Source organism: Kryptolebias marmoratus, linkage group LG16 (assembly GCF_001649575.2).
Source record: "Kryptolebias marmoratus isolate JLee-2015 linkage group LG16, ASM164957v2, whole genome shotgun sequence".
NCBI lineage: Eukaryota > Metazoa > Chordata > Actinopteri > Cyprinodontiformes > Rivulidae > Kryptolebias > Kryptolebias marmoratus.
Genome location: NC_051445.1, coordinates 3,572,454 through 3,586,700, shown reverse-complemented (window position 1 = coordinate 3,586,700; position 14,247 = coordinate 3,572,454).

The following is a 14,247-nucleotide window of genomic DNA, read 5'->3' as shown; positions in this document are numbered from 1 at the left end:
TAAAGCTGCGCCCCCTGTCGGTCGTTAGGCGCCACTACAGTTAGCTTCCAATTGTAACCATGGCAACGCCAAATCTCAGTCTCCTCATTAGTTTGGTTATCAGGCTTCACGCGCTGATATTCTCCGTATTTGGTAAAATAATATATAGTTTAAGTGGGTTACTAACTGGCAAAAAATAGAAAAATTCCAACATTACAGAAATACGGCTAAAGTATAGCGCTTGTTCACAGCATAAAGTGCGCTGAAGATCAAAATAAATCAGCATTATTCGGTAAAATCTAAACATAAGAGAAAGTACAGATCATAATATAAAAATTAAACATTCACGCTAGATGCAGAAATAAAAAAAATACAATGCATGAACATACTTGAATAAAACATGGTTAATTTTGGGGTGAAAAAGTCAATAAAATGAACCAGCTATTTATTCCCAATTACATAAAAACAGCTTTTAAAAGATTTTACAACATATAGCAACCACAAAAATCATTACATAAATAAATATAGGCCTTAACTTCAAATGCACAAAAACAAATAAAGGCTAAGCAAGATTCCAGTAACAGCAAAATGAAGAAAAAAAATAGATGACTTTACATTTACTTTAATATGACAAAGAAAAATATCACAAATAAATGACATCCAGCCATTTATTACCCATTTAATTCTGTTCAGGGTCACAGGGGTACAGAGGTGTAAAAATAAAACAAACAACTGCAAAAAAATTCCCTAATAATCCACAAAAAAACATGAATTATTTTACTTTTCAACGTCAGCCTGCATACCTCCAAAAACTGGAAATGACATCACCAAACATAAAACGTTAGAATGACAGGAAAAATGGAGACCATCAGCTGTAATTTCTCTCTGAAATGTAAAATTTTGATCTGTGTCTTATGAAAGAAACTTTTTAATAACCAAAATATAAGATGAATCAAAGCTATTTCATATTTTTTTGCATTATTGATAGACTTATAATTTAAAATACATGCTGCAGATTTGAGCACAAAGTAGAAGAAGTGGGTTTTTTTTAATTTACATGTAATTATTGTCTCTTATTATTGTATTTTTTCTTTGGAGAAACGTGGCGCATCAGCAAATGAGACCAGCAGATGTCACTAAATGACCTTAATATGCCAGCACTTGTTTTAAGAAGTTCTTGTGGCTGTCTGTTAATGAAATAATTTTAAATCTTTGTTCATTTTGTTACATAATTTTGTTTTCTTCATTTATGTTTAAGTTTAATAACATTAACCAGGCCGCTGTTCCTGACACAAGTTTATGATTCCCTGAAGTTGTGATTCCATGACTGAGGAAATGGTTATAAACAGATTTGATAGTTTAAAAAGTGACATTTGAGTGTTGTTCAAATGTTTTAATTGTTTGACATATTTTGGTCGTAGTTTTAGCCCCGATGGTGTGGCAACAAACACCCGAACATAAAGGAAAGATGAGTTGATCTCATCTGTTTGGTTTGGACAAAGGAGGAGCAAGACGGGGAAACTGCCTCCCCTTTGGTGACATCATGACGTCTTTCGTCAAACTCTACAAACAAACAATTCCCGCTCAAGGTGGCTGATATGGCAGAGGGACTGTCAGGAAACAAGGGTAAAGTGGGTATTTTCTTTTTTTTTTTTCAGAGGTGCAGCATTTGTTTTCAGAGTCTGCAAGTGACAGAAAACCACAAGATTGTTTATCAAGACTGTGAGACACAGGATGTCCATTGTTCTGAAGATTGTGTGTCTTACTGAGAATCTCTAAAATGAATATAGTGGTAGATTATATAAGGTTATTAGAGTCTGGTGGCCTGGCTGAAGTCTACACGGCCAAAAACAACAACCTAAACTCTAATCATGTGTTTCAGATGAAGCCCCAGTAATGTTTTTTTCAAAAGACATCCCAGAATGAAAAGGAAATAAATCTTGTTGACAATACAAACATTTTACTCAACTGATCTGCAAACTGGTGGTGGAATTTTATTTTATTTTATTTTACAAAGTGAAAATATTGTAAGAGTGCAAGTAAAAGCACACAATTAAGGAAAAATCTAAAAACAACAACATGCCTATTTTTTTACATTATAGGCAATTAAATTAGGTTGTTGTTCAGTAATACTTTTACAGTGTTGAACAGTGAGACATTGCAGGATATAAAATTCACCCAATAAGAAAAATAAGAGGAGATAAAATGCACTTTAGTTAAACTTCATGTGCAACGTGATAAAAAGCACCTCATTATTGTGTATCCAAAACTTTCTGTATCCTGGGGCCAGAGTATCAGATCCCTAAGGGTCAATTATTTAGTGAAAAATAGTCAAATATTAGAAAACCCAGAAAAATGTGAAACATTTAAGCAAATCATAATATCAGAGAAGTGTTAAAGGGAAAACTGACAGAATTACATTTTTAAATGAAAAATTTGGCACTGATAGAAATAAGTTACATGTCTTTTGTTGGTATTATTTCTATTTTGCAATGAAGCAAAATAAAACAAAACATTGTACGAACAAAGAAGTTTAAAATGACAGAAAGATCTGAACTGATCCGTCTCATTTCTGTTCATTTACTGTAATTCTAACAGATTTCTTCCTGTGGCGTCTCGCAGACTGTTTTTAGTATCGCAGCCTTGTTGAAACAGGCGTTCTCACAGCCCACACACATCTGACACTGTGCTTATTGTTACACCGCCCTCAGCAGTTGGTGTTGGAACACCGTGCCTTCATGCCTCCACCGTTCCTTCTGTCCAAAGCCAACCCTGAAAACCACCAGCACATGTGGACATCACACTGGATAAAAATCCCTCCCTGCATGCCACATCTCTCATCATCCAACCCTAATTCCTTCCCTCCAGGAGCCCGATTCTCCCCCATTTGCTTCCACGACATTATTTTCTCAAACTCCCCGCAGAGTCCAAACAGCCAAGCCGAGTCAAAATACAATAACTGTGGCTGAGTGGTCGCCGTGGCTGTCAGAAACACAAGGTGTCGCTGGACGGGACTCTGCTGAAGGACGGGCTATTGAAAACAGCTCGCTCAGTTTGTGATTTCACTGAGGGAATTTGTTTTTACAGCAAACAGAATTGCGGGGCTGTGTCAGTGTTGTGAACTGGGGCTGACAGCACTGTCTATCCAAGACGTTTGGACTGTTATTTGATGCCACATTTGTTAGTAATGGACCACCTGCTAATTAAAGACAGCTGCCTGCACACACACACAAAAAAAATGAAGGAAGAACAAACTCAACGTGAGACTTAGATTGAGCAGTTTTTGATTTTCTTCTTTAATTACCTTAATATTCCTCATTTGCTAAACCTTTCCACCAGACAATATCAATTCAACAGGCTTGAATTTATGACCCTAGCTTCATCAACATTAAAAACTCAAGTGTTTATGCTTTTTATGCTGTTAAATGAATCATTTGGAAGTTCAGCTACAGGTGACTGAGGACAATGTGAGTGACCAGATTCATACAGTACAGTGCAAAAGTCTTGAGCCACCCTCAAGACAGGCTTTCTTGAAATCTTTTATGTGCTTTTGCAAACAACAATTCTTCAGATTTTTTTTTTCCTTTGGACCCAAGTTAAGTTTTTAAAAATCCCTTTTATTCCAATTTATGTCCTTAACAATTTTTTTGGTTTGTTTTTTGTATTAGGGTTAGAGTAAAGTCAGTAACTGGCTTCTGGTTAAGGCACTTTGACGAATTATTAATTGTTCATAACTCAAAGAATGAAATAATGATAAACACCTGCACAGACCTGCACATCTGCTCTTTTTGTCATGTTTGAATTTCAGAGCCTCACAATGACACTTTCTTGTCTTTTGAGGGGTAAGTTGTTGCAAGCAAACTGTGTGTGTGTGTGTGTGTGTGTGTGTTTCTGAGACAGGGGATCGTCAGAACAGGCCGGGGGAATTAATTTACATACTGACTGGCTCCTCCTGTCACTGTGACATGTTTATTACAAAGCAGGAACATATGCTGTCAATGATCACTCTTTGTTTGTGTATCAGTTATCTCAACATTAAGGCCCATCAGTATTCTCTAGAAAGCAATTCGATTACAAATCTCCAGAGCCCTGAGTGTGTGTGTGTGTGTGTGTGGGAGGGGGGTCACACTACAGGAGGCTGTGTCTGTCTCAGCAGGAGTGTGTTGTCCGCATGTTAATTTACTTTGTCACAATATAAATAGATCTAAAATGTTCGTATTTTCACTTCTGTCTTGGATCACCTTGTTCCAGTTTCCAAGCCATTGGACTCAGTGACTGAATAAATATCTTAGATAAAAGTTGTCAATTCAAGTCATTCCTCTGCTAGTGTACTTTGACTTCCAGCATGTTGGAGAGCAAAGACTGCAAACTGATAAACATCTGACGTGAACCCAGAAGTTGAAGCCAGAATGGGACCAGCCTTCCCTGTCGGCTGGTTCCAGTAAGGTTTTAAGTCCTGACCCCTCCATGTAAATGAACAAAACATTGCCTGTGAGAAAATAAAAAAAAGATACTCTTCAAATATCTTTTTGTCAGGTGTTGACTCTTGATGATGTTGTCAAGAGACTAGAAAATGTTGTTCCTAGATTCTGGTTCCAAAATTACAACATGGCAGCTTCAGTAAATCAGATCCTGTTGGCTTCAGTTCCCAAAAATGAGAGATGGCGGGAATATTTAACCTTTTAATCTACATGTCTGTGGTGGAGACACATCACCTGCATGATGATAGTCAGAGTGGTCTACACAAAAATGTTAAAAGAAGTTTTGCACAGTTATTAACTTGTCAAAAACAAACGACTAACTCTCAGACTATATTAATAATGTGTATAATTGTGTAGATAGACAGACAGATATCAGGGGATGAATAGTTTAGTCTAAAGTGAAATAAATATGTGTATATTATGACTTTTATTGTCACGTTGTAATGTTTTGTCTTCAGCTCCAACAGGTGTTGCAGATGTAGAGCCTTTCCTTCGGTTTAGGTCATTGTCATGGTAACAGCTGTTTCAGAAACACACGGCGATGCCCTTGGCCTCATCTTAATCCCGCTAACACAGCTGCCTGGATTACCAGCGCACCTTGACCTTGTGTGATTGAATCTTTTGCTTTCCGGGATAAAGCTGACAACCTTGTTCACCTGCTGCCCCGTGATGTGGAGATAAACAGAAGCCCAACATCAGACTCATTTGTTTTTTTCCCTCAAACAACCAGTGTATTTAGTAGAACATTGATTTATTATGCATTGGTGTCTTTTCAAACAGTATTTTTCCTTACATACAGCAACTGGGAATTAATTTGATGACAATTTCCAGTTTCTGGAGTTCCTGTTTCATGTTTATAAGGGCATAAAAAACTCAGATCCAGTTCCTCCCACAACCAAAAATAAATAAATAAACAAATAAAAGCCTTTAAAGCTTGAAGCTGTGCATGAGTCACATGTAATCTTATGGCAGAAAATAAAAACACACAATTTAAGTAAAACTTACTTACAAAAAGTGAAACTCCTAAAACAGGTTACTAAAAATCCAGCTCAAATAGTCAGACAGAAGACAGAGTTTGGACCAGGAGACAAAACATTTCAGCAAATGAGAGAAAATGAGTCCCAAATGTGGGCTAATCAGCAAATTTATGGCAGGTGTGGAGCAAAGAAAATGCAACAAACCAAACAAGCCAAAACACAAAAAGTAGCAGTCCTCAAAGTAACACATTTTAAATGAAGATCTCGTCTGAACTGTTGGCACGAGGAGTATATGTAGGGGATGACTCTCAGCTAAGACCACACAAAGTTTTAGCTCAATACATGAGAAAGGGACTGAATTATAGCCATTTTGTGTTTGCTACGGTCAATTAACTGTGGCAGGAACCAATTATAAGAACCCAATTGAAAACTGAATTAAGTGTTTCTTAAAATGTTTCTGTGCACCAAAAATGATTTTCAAACAGCTCGAGCATCTATAACAAATCTAATCAAAGCAGTGAATACAAACAAAATAGATTTGAAAATTCAAAGTGAGACAGAGGGCAAACCAGAGGCCGTGCAGCAGGTTGAAAAGGAATACATGACTGACTTTAAGCCGGTGCAGAAAGATTGGTTCCTTTGACGCTGTGCTGCAACTTCCTATTCCATATGATTAGGCGATGTGCAGAGCATGCAGTCACATGATGGGCTTGGCTTCATGCTGGCTGTGCAGACAAATGAAGCAGAGCAGTGACAAAGTTGGCAGGGCAACACACAGAGGATTAGCTGCAGCAGCAAGGAAAACACACGGCTGATGTGCTTTAACTGCAGTTATGTCTGATTTCAGCCTCACTTATAAGTATCACATTAGTGTTTTACACAAAATTTAAATAACTGTAGCTCAGTTCTACAAATGTAAGGGTAAACAAATAATAATAAAACAGCCATTTTTAAATACTGAAAGTGATCCTTACAAAAAAGGCAAACAGTAAAACCTGCAAAAATATACTGAAATTTAACAACCAATCTGGGTCAAGATAAGACTTCATCTGAGTCTGGATCTGGACAAAGACTGTCCATTTTAGGGACCCACAAAAATAAATTACACAAGAGTGCTTAGATTTACTTTCGAAATGTTTGTGTTCCCAAATTCACGGTGGTGCAACTTTGATACAATTTAGGGTAATTCATTTTACGTAGTACAGCTTTTTTTTTAACATTTACAATAATTGTTTTTAGGTGGTGCAACTTTTCTAAAATTTAAGATAATTTATTTTAGGTGGCACAGCTTTTTTACAATTTTTGGTAATATATTTTGGACTGTGCAACTTTTCCAGCAATACCACTATTTTTTTTTTATGAAGCACAGCTTTTCTAACAAGTACAATAATTCAATTTAGATGGTACAACTACTCTAGAATGTCTGGCCCGTGGTTTCTGTCTGTTTCTCAGTGCAGACAGAAGCTGCCAAAACACAGAGAGCTACAGAAAAGGCAACATAGTGCATGACAGAAACTAACGTGGCTGTCACTAAAAGACAAAACTTCTTTAGGCGGACCTCGCTGAATTTTAATAGAAGAGCACTGATTTATATAATATAATTAGTCCAAATCAGTGGCCTCCTTTTCACAAGCTACACAATGCCACGGGGGCCCTCTCGCTCCTCAAGCTGTTTTACCACAACCTGCAAAAACCTCCAGAGTCAAACAGCTGGGACTTTCTGGATAATGGACCAATTAACAATGACAGACTGGGAGCCAGACGAACACAAGGAGGCGAGCTGAGAATAACACCAGTCAGGCATCACAAAATACACAGATATTGAGCTAAAATTCAATGTGGTAGTAGCTGAGAGTTATTCCCATCACATGTTCTGAAAAACTGAATGCGAAATCTTACAATATCGCCTGAAATTGTGCATAATTTAAGTTTAAAGATTCGACCAAAATGTCTTTAACGCTGTCATGTTTTTACCTAGGGTTTTAGTTTTTCACTCAAGCATGAAAGATGTTGGGTGATATGCATTTCTTCAAAGAATGTGAGGTCTTTATTATTATTATTATTTATAAGTTTGCAAAACACAGTAAGCATCATATTTGACATGAAATATGGGCTACAGCTCATGTAAAGACGATTCCAGCAGGGGGAAAACAAAAGGTTAAAATGGTCTCAGATTTATTTTCTTTTTAAACCCTGGACCATCACAATCATGCTGCAATAACGTTGAAGTCCATTGAATGAAAACCAAAGGACTACAAATTAGGATAAGAAGATGATAAAACTAACAAGAGCTGTTTTGATGGCATTGCTAATGAATGAGTGTTACACAAGCACAGAGAGATGTATATACATATAAATCTTTATATAATCATGCTGTACTTGTTTTTTTAAGATTTCCTCATTTCTCCTCTCTAATCATCCGGCACTCCTTCATTCATTACTGCTGTGATTTCTGACTAAGCCTCTTACTGCTGCAGATGTATCCAGTTAAAGTTTTGGGGAAGCAATCTGGAAAGCCAATTGCTTTAATTAAGCTGAAGGGTCGCCGATCATTTGGAAAGGGAGAGCAGAGCCCTTTGTGCATGTGTCTATGTGCACCCATGTCTAGCTTCTCCTGTCATTTGTCAACACCTTGATGGTTTAATCTTTTCTGCCTCGTGCAAGCATTAAACGATTATAAGTGTTCTTCATGGCTTCTTGCACACCATAAGGGGCTGTTTCTCCAGGGGTAACTTGGATGAGTCTTAAAGAAGGTGAAGAGTAGACTGAGAGGAGGATGCACAAACAGTTGATGTTTAATATATATATATATATATATATATATATATATATATCTTACAGTTACTTACATATAAAAAAGGAATTAGTGTAAAAGATTCACGACTGGAGTAAAAGCATGTGTTGTTTTTAATTTTTTTCTGCAAATTAAAGAGCTGCGTTGAAATTTTCAGTATTCAAATCATAATCATGTAAGCACAGAGGTTTGTAATGACCTTCTGCAAGGTGCTTCTGGAGCCAGTTCATGGCAGTTTTTAAACAATTATGCTTTGATTTTTATCAGCATGGCAGTAATTTTTTTATTATGCAGCAGTTTTGGACAGCTGCAGTTTTTAGGTTTACTGTAAATGACAACCGATTACGTCATGCTGCTAAGAAATCTGTCACCAGACACTGAAAAAGTCACTTAAAACTTTATTTCACTTCAAGACAGACACTTGAGGATCAGGCAAGGATCTTATAAAATCTACTGGGAGGGGTGATTAGTCAGTAGAGCTGAGAGAAACAGACCAAAACACAAGGACAAATCCGTACTAAGAACTGAAAACTCCTAAATACAAATATTAAAACAGTATATATATTTATATAATAAAAATATGATCATGGCATGTAGTGATTGAAAGATTTAGTTTTGCTTATTTGTTGTCTGTATGTTGAAGATGCACATATTTACACAAAACTGCAGCTGATTTAAAACCTTATTGTTTTATTGGCTTTAATATAACTGCTAAAACCTTCCCAACCTTAAAAAAAATAATGATGTATTTCTGAGACACATTTACATTTTCACACGCAAACTGTGGTATCTAAAATTAAACAAAAGAAGATTTTAAATTTAGGATATTTTGATTAATTTGACCATAATTCAGGAACTAGATAGCAGAACAACAGTGGTATATCTCCAAAACCACTCATTTTCTTTCATTAAATTCATCAGCATCTTTTGTTTTTCCAGTGGAGCAGAAGATCTAACTGATCATGTGCAGGATGACTGTAATCAGCCTGTTTCTGATTGGTGGAATAAGACTCGTTGCGGCCGTTTAAATATCCTCATGTCTCTCCTACCTTTAAATTAGCTGCTTACAAGCCTAAAAAACAAATATGATGCGTTAGAGAACTTAAGAGAATTTAACAGCATCAAAATGATATCAGCAGCCGCCTGCTTGTAGTTCGAAGCTGTAAAACTTACAGTATTTATGTACAACACGTGAGGCTGGATGAATGCTGTGTATGTTTCCTCCAGGCAGGGTGTGTGTAAGTGTGTGTCCTCGTCGCTACAAGGTCCAGGTACAGAGGTGAGACCTAATAGGCTCTTTCAGCACCTCGGCCGGCTGGCGTGCTGCAGTGATCTTTCAGCGGCTGGACGCCCTGCTTACACCTCTCGACTCACTGCAGTCCTTCAATTAGCAGTTTATTATTGCAGGGGCCCTCCGCTCCGGTCCCTCCGGGTGCTGATAGCTACGTGCCAATACAGCAACTGACAGTGTGTGAGTTGTGTGTGTGTGTGTGTGTGTGAGAGAGTGAGAGAGATGGGGCGCCTGGGTGCAGAGTGACACATTTCACCACAAGTTTTTGGGGTTTTAGACAAGATGTGCAGGAAATTGACCAAAGGTTTTATGAATATGGGTTTAAGTAATGCATAAAACACCAGTACATTAACGTGTGTGTGTGTGTGTGTTAGTATGTGGGTGTTTGGATATTTAGATCTCCAGACGGATACTGGCCTCTGCTAAAATCTGAAAAGCTCCTGTCTAGTCAAAGGCAGCTCAACTTATAAACTGTGATCCACCACACCAAGAAGATAACTTTTTCTGTTCTCAGTCACCAAGACACTTAAATGTCTTAATTTTTTTTTTTGTATTTGATTTTCTTGGCTAGTTGCTTGGTAAACCACCATCCTAACCTTTAATTTAACGCCCACAGATTTACTTTGTCTGACATCCTCTAATGTTATAATTAACTAATAATTAGTTATTATGCACGCTTTAGATCAAGTTGTGCATATTAAATTTCCTTTTTATATAAACATTATAACCACATTTACAGTTTAAATGGTATTACTTTCTGGATACATGCTAATAAATGTGCATCTTATGATCTAAATGGGTTGCATCAAGAGTCAATTCCCTGTAAAAGAAAATGAATTCCTTTTAATCAGACTCATAGAAAAATATCTTTCTTTTTCATTAGACAGGTGTCCCACTGTAGTGAATTTTTTTGATTTTTTACAATTAAAACATTTCTCACAACTGCACAGATGTAGTGTTTATATCTTAAAGAATTAAGGACATTATTTAGGTACTGATTAAAGTGCATTTGTAAATTATAAAGTAGAATTTCTGATGCACCAATTCAGAATGAAACTTCAGGAGTTTTTGTTAATTTTGGGGAAGTTCATTCAAAATTTAGAACTAATTCAGCTTCTTTACTGAGTTAATTTTCATCATCTAAACGGAAAGATTCCAGATGAAAATGATCTGTTACCTGTGCTGAAAGCAATCAGAAACAGTAAAATTACAATTTATTTGTATTCTTATTTGATTCAGCTGTGATTTTATCACAGTGGAGCATCATCTGCTGCTGATGTTTCAGGTTTTACTCTTCAGTTAAGAGTAGGCTCTGTTGATTTTATACTAAAACGTCTTAAAAACATCTCTAAACTATTAACTTTTAAGAGACAGATTCCTTGTTCCAGTCTCATTCTGAACTACATTTTTTTGTTTGCTAATTGTTGCTATTTTTCATCTTTCTACTTCACTCCCAAGAGGGAGTTTAAAATTTAGAGTCAGAATTAATATGGTTCAATATTCATTCAAATATTGAATTTATAGTTTTATCTCAAATTTCTCTTTTTGTGAAACTTCTCCATTCAGTGTCTGTGTTTCCTGGTGAGTCTGCATGGCAGCTTTGCCAAATATAGATGTCCAGGAGTGTCACAGCTGACTGCAGCTCTGAGTGTATTTCACTCACTGGATGATAGTGGGTTAACAGATTGTGAGCCTCTCTCTCTCTCTCTCTCTCTCTTTTTTTTTTTTTTTGCATGATCAGAAACTAAACGCACACACACAGACAGAACTGCAGCCCCCTCACTCCTCTTTCCTGCCAATGCGCTGCTGGTTAGATATTGTTAGCATTCCATTTGCCATTTACATTTTCTCTGCTTGACATAATTGAGGAATGGATGCTCTTATGAAAATTAAACTTGCAGTCCTCCTGGGTTACTGTAACCCTGTTAAAATGTAATGAGATTCTTTATGCGTCTTCTTGTGATTTTTTTATTAAATAGAATATCAGTATGACTAATTCCCTGGGCCTAAATGTGGACTGGGACACCACATTATTGATAGGCTAGTGCATAAGTGGTCTCTCTTGGCCTGCCTCTAATGGCCTAATAATGCATTATACCAGTATCAGTGGGCCTGCGGCTTGCAGTGCTTATTGTCGTTATTGAAAACACCTGGGCGGACCATTCATCAAGGTTAAATCACCATGGCCCATCCGTTCATTAGGCTGTCAGTAAACATCTTTATTTAGTTTCAGCTGCCGATACTGACAGAATGGAGGCCCGGGTAGCCCTGACGAGCAGCTGCGGCCCCCGAGAGTCCAGGAAGACATGAGGACATGAAGCCGGTGGGCGTGGCGGGGCTCTCAATCCGTGGCTTGTCCACAACAGCCAGACTGAGCCTCCTCTGTCAACTGGACGAATGATGGAGCGTTACCGAACAGGGTGGCCGTTCCTGGAACAGTGGCACTTTTTCGACAGCCACACATATTTATCTTCTCTGAGGATTGTTTTGAGTGTTAGCAGAAGCAGAGGCTGAAAAACTGTTGGGCAATCTCAATTTGGACTTTTTTTCTCTCCTTGTGACGGATGGATCAAGATCCTAATGAAGAAGGATAGACCGAGCCGTGGAATCATTAACCTCATTGACTCCCATTTTTAGTTAAAGAGCAACTTGACAAATCATCACTGGACACTTTATTAACATATTAATAAAGATATTAAACAGCTCTAATTCATAGTACACACCTGACAAAAGACAATTTAAATCAAATGATGACAGATGCTTGGGAAATGTTTCTTTTAATCAATTCAAATCAGATTATTTAAAAGAAAATTACCCATTTTTCTTCCAGTTCTTGTGATTTCAATGCAAAGACATACATTTATTCAGCATGTAACATAAAAAAATGTTAAGAAGCAACTATCTTTTAAACAATTGCTGTAACACAAAACAATAAAACACCATTAGGTTATAATCCGACATTTGTTCCAGCCATAACTCCCACGTAGATATGTTCTTCGTCTCTTCATAATTAATTTCTCCACCGGCACCGGACTCTTGTAGCAGTATTGGACAATTTAATGGATAAATTAGGATGGCTTGAGAGAATTAGTAACATTTGCTGCTGTGCGTTGTGAACACAAACGAGATCTAAAAAGGTTGGCCATGACATTAATGATTATTTCAGAGAAAACCCCAGCAAATTAGGCCAATAGGACACAGACTCGACCTCTAATTTTAATAAATAATTACCTTCAGACAGACATATATAAACAAAAGCGAACCCGTAGGCCAACCTTCATTGGTTTGGATTCTAATCTGGAAAATGGGCTAAAAATCAAATGCTGCCATCACTGGCTTTTAGTTGGTTTCAAATAAATGATGTGGGGAAGACTCCCGAAGATTACAGAAGCATGGCGGCAAAAAGAATTTGCTGACTTGTGGCTCAGAGAAACAAACGATGTGTTGCTTTATCAGTTTATCACTGACTGTCTGGAAAATGGGAATATTTACCAGAATCATCAGCAGGAACCTTAACTGATGTCATTTCTTCTCCTTTTCTATTTCTAATCAGTCTTCCCTGAAGCTAATGACGGTTAGCTGCGCCGGTCCACATGATTTGTTTGCCTCATAATAACTAATATTTACTGTATATATTACTGCTTTACGGTAAGCATTTTTGTCCAAAAATATGAGTGTATCATGAGCCAGCAACCACTAATTAGACATTTATTTCAACAAAGATTTATATTTTGGCTACTATTTCATCATAACTGCATTTCTTTTTATTCTTAGCTTCTGTAGCTTTTTTTTTTTTTTGGCTTGACTGCAATCTGGGTGTGAAAGAAGAAAGTATCTTATCAACATCAACATGTTAATCTCATATCGAAGATGCTAATATTTATTAATTTGTTTTAGTTATGAAGATGATTCATTGCTCAAAGGATGATGCTAACTTGCTACCTGGTTTTCACGTAGACAACAGAGTCAAAGATACAGGAACAAATTAGAAATTTGTTGTTTTTTTACTTAACTTATTTGAGATATGTTGCTGCCATAAAATTCAAATGACCTTTTTTCAGAAATGGTACAATTTCTTAGTTTCAATATTTAAAATGTTTACTGTTTTCTATTGTTAATTAAATATAGATTTATGGGATTTGCTAATCATTCTGTCTTTATTTACATTTTACACAACGTCCCAACTTTTTCAGAATCAGGGCACAGAGGAGGCTTTCACCCTTGCACTTTGCTCATGACACTTGTCTAGTTAGTTTATTTAGATGTTTGGCTTCTTGTTCTGCTCACTTCCTGCTGCCACCTGATCAATACTTTCTGCTTCAGTTGTGTCTTTTATGTTCAATCTGCTGCTTGGAGGTGAAATGATGTGCACAATGAACAGAGGACAGGAGATATGTCGGGACAATAACAAAAGTAAAAGAAATTCAGCCACACACACTCAGTTCTGGATCACGTGGAAGAGACGCCACATGTGAAACGGGCTTCTGCAGGCGTTGATACATTGATGCGATGGGCAGCTCGGGACACACAGCTTGACTTCACAGCAACCAAACAGCGGGGAAGCATATATCTCTCCGAGGCGTTAAAGAGCTGCGCTTGTCTGTCACTGAGCTGGCCGGGCCCCGGGGCCTCAGACCAAACACAAACAAACTGCAACAGCTGGACCCAGGGACCTCAGATACACACTTTGACGCAACATTTCAGCACACACACACACACTGCTCG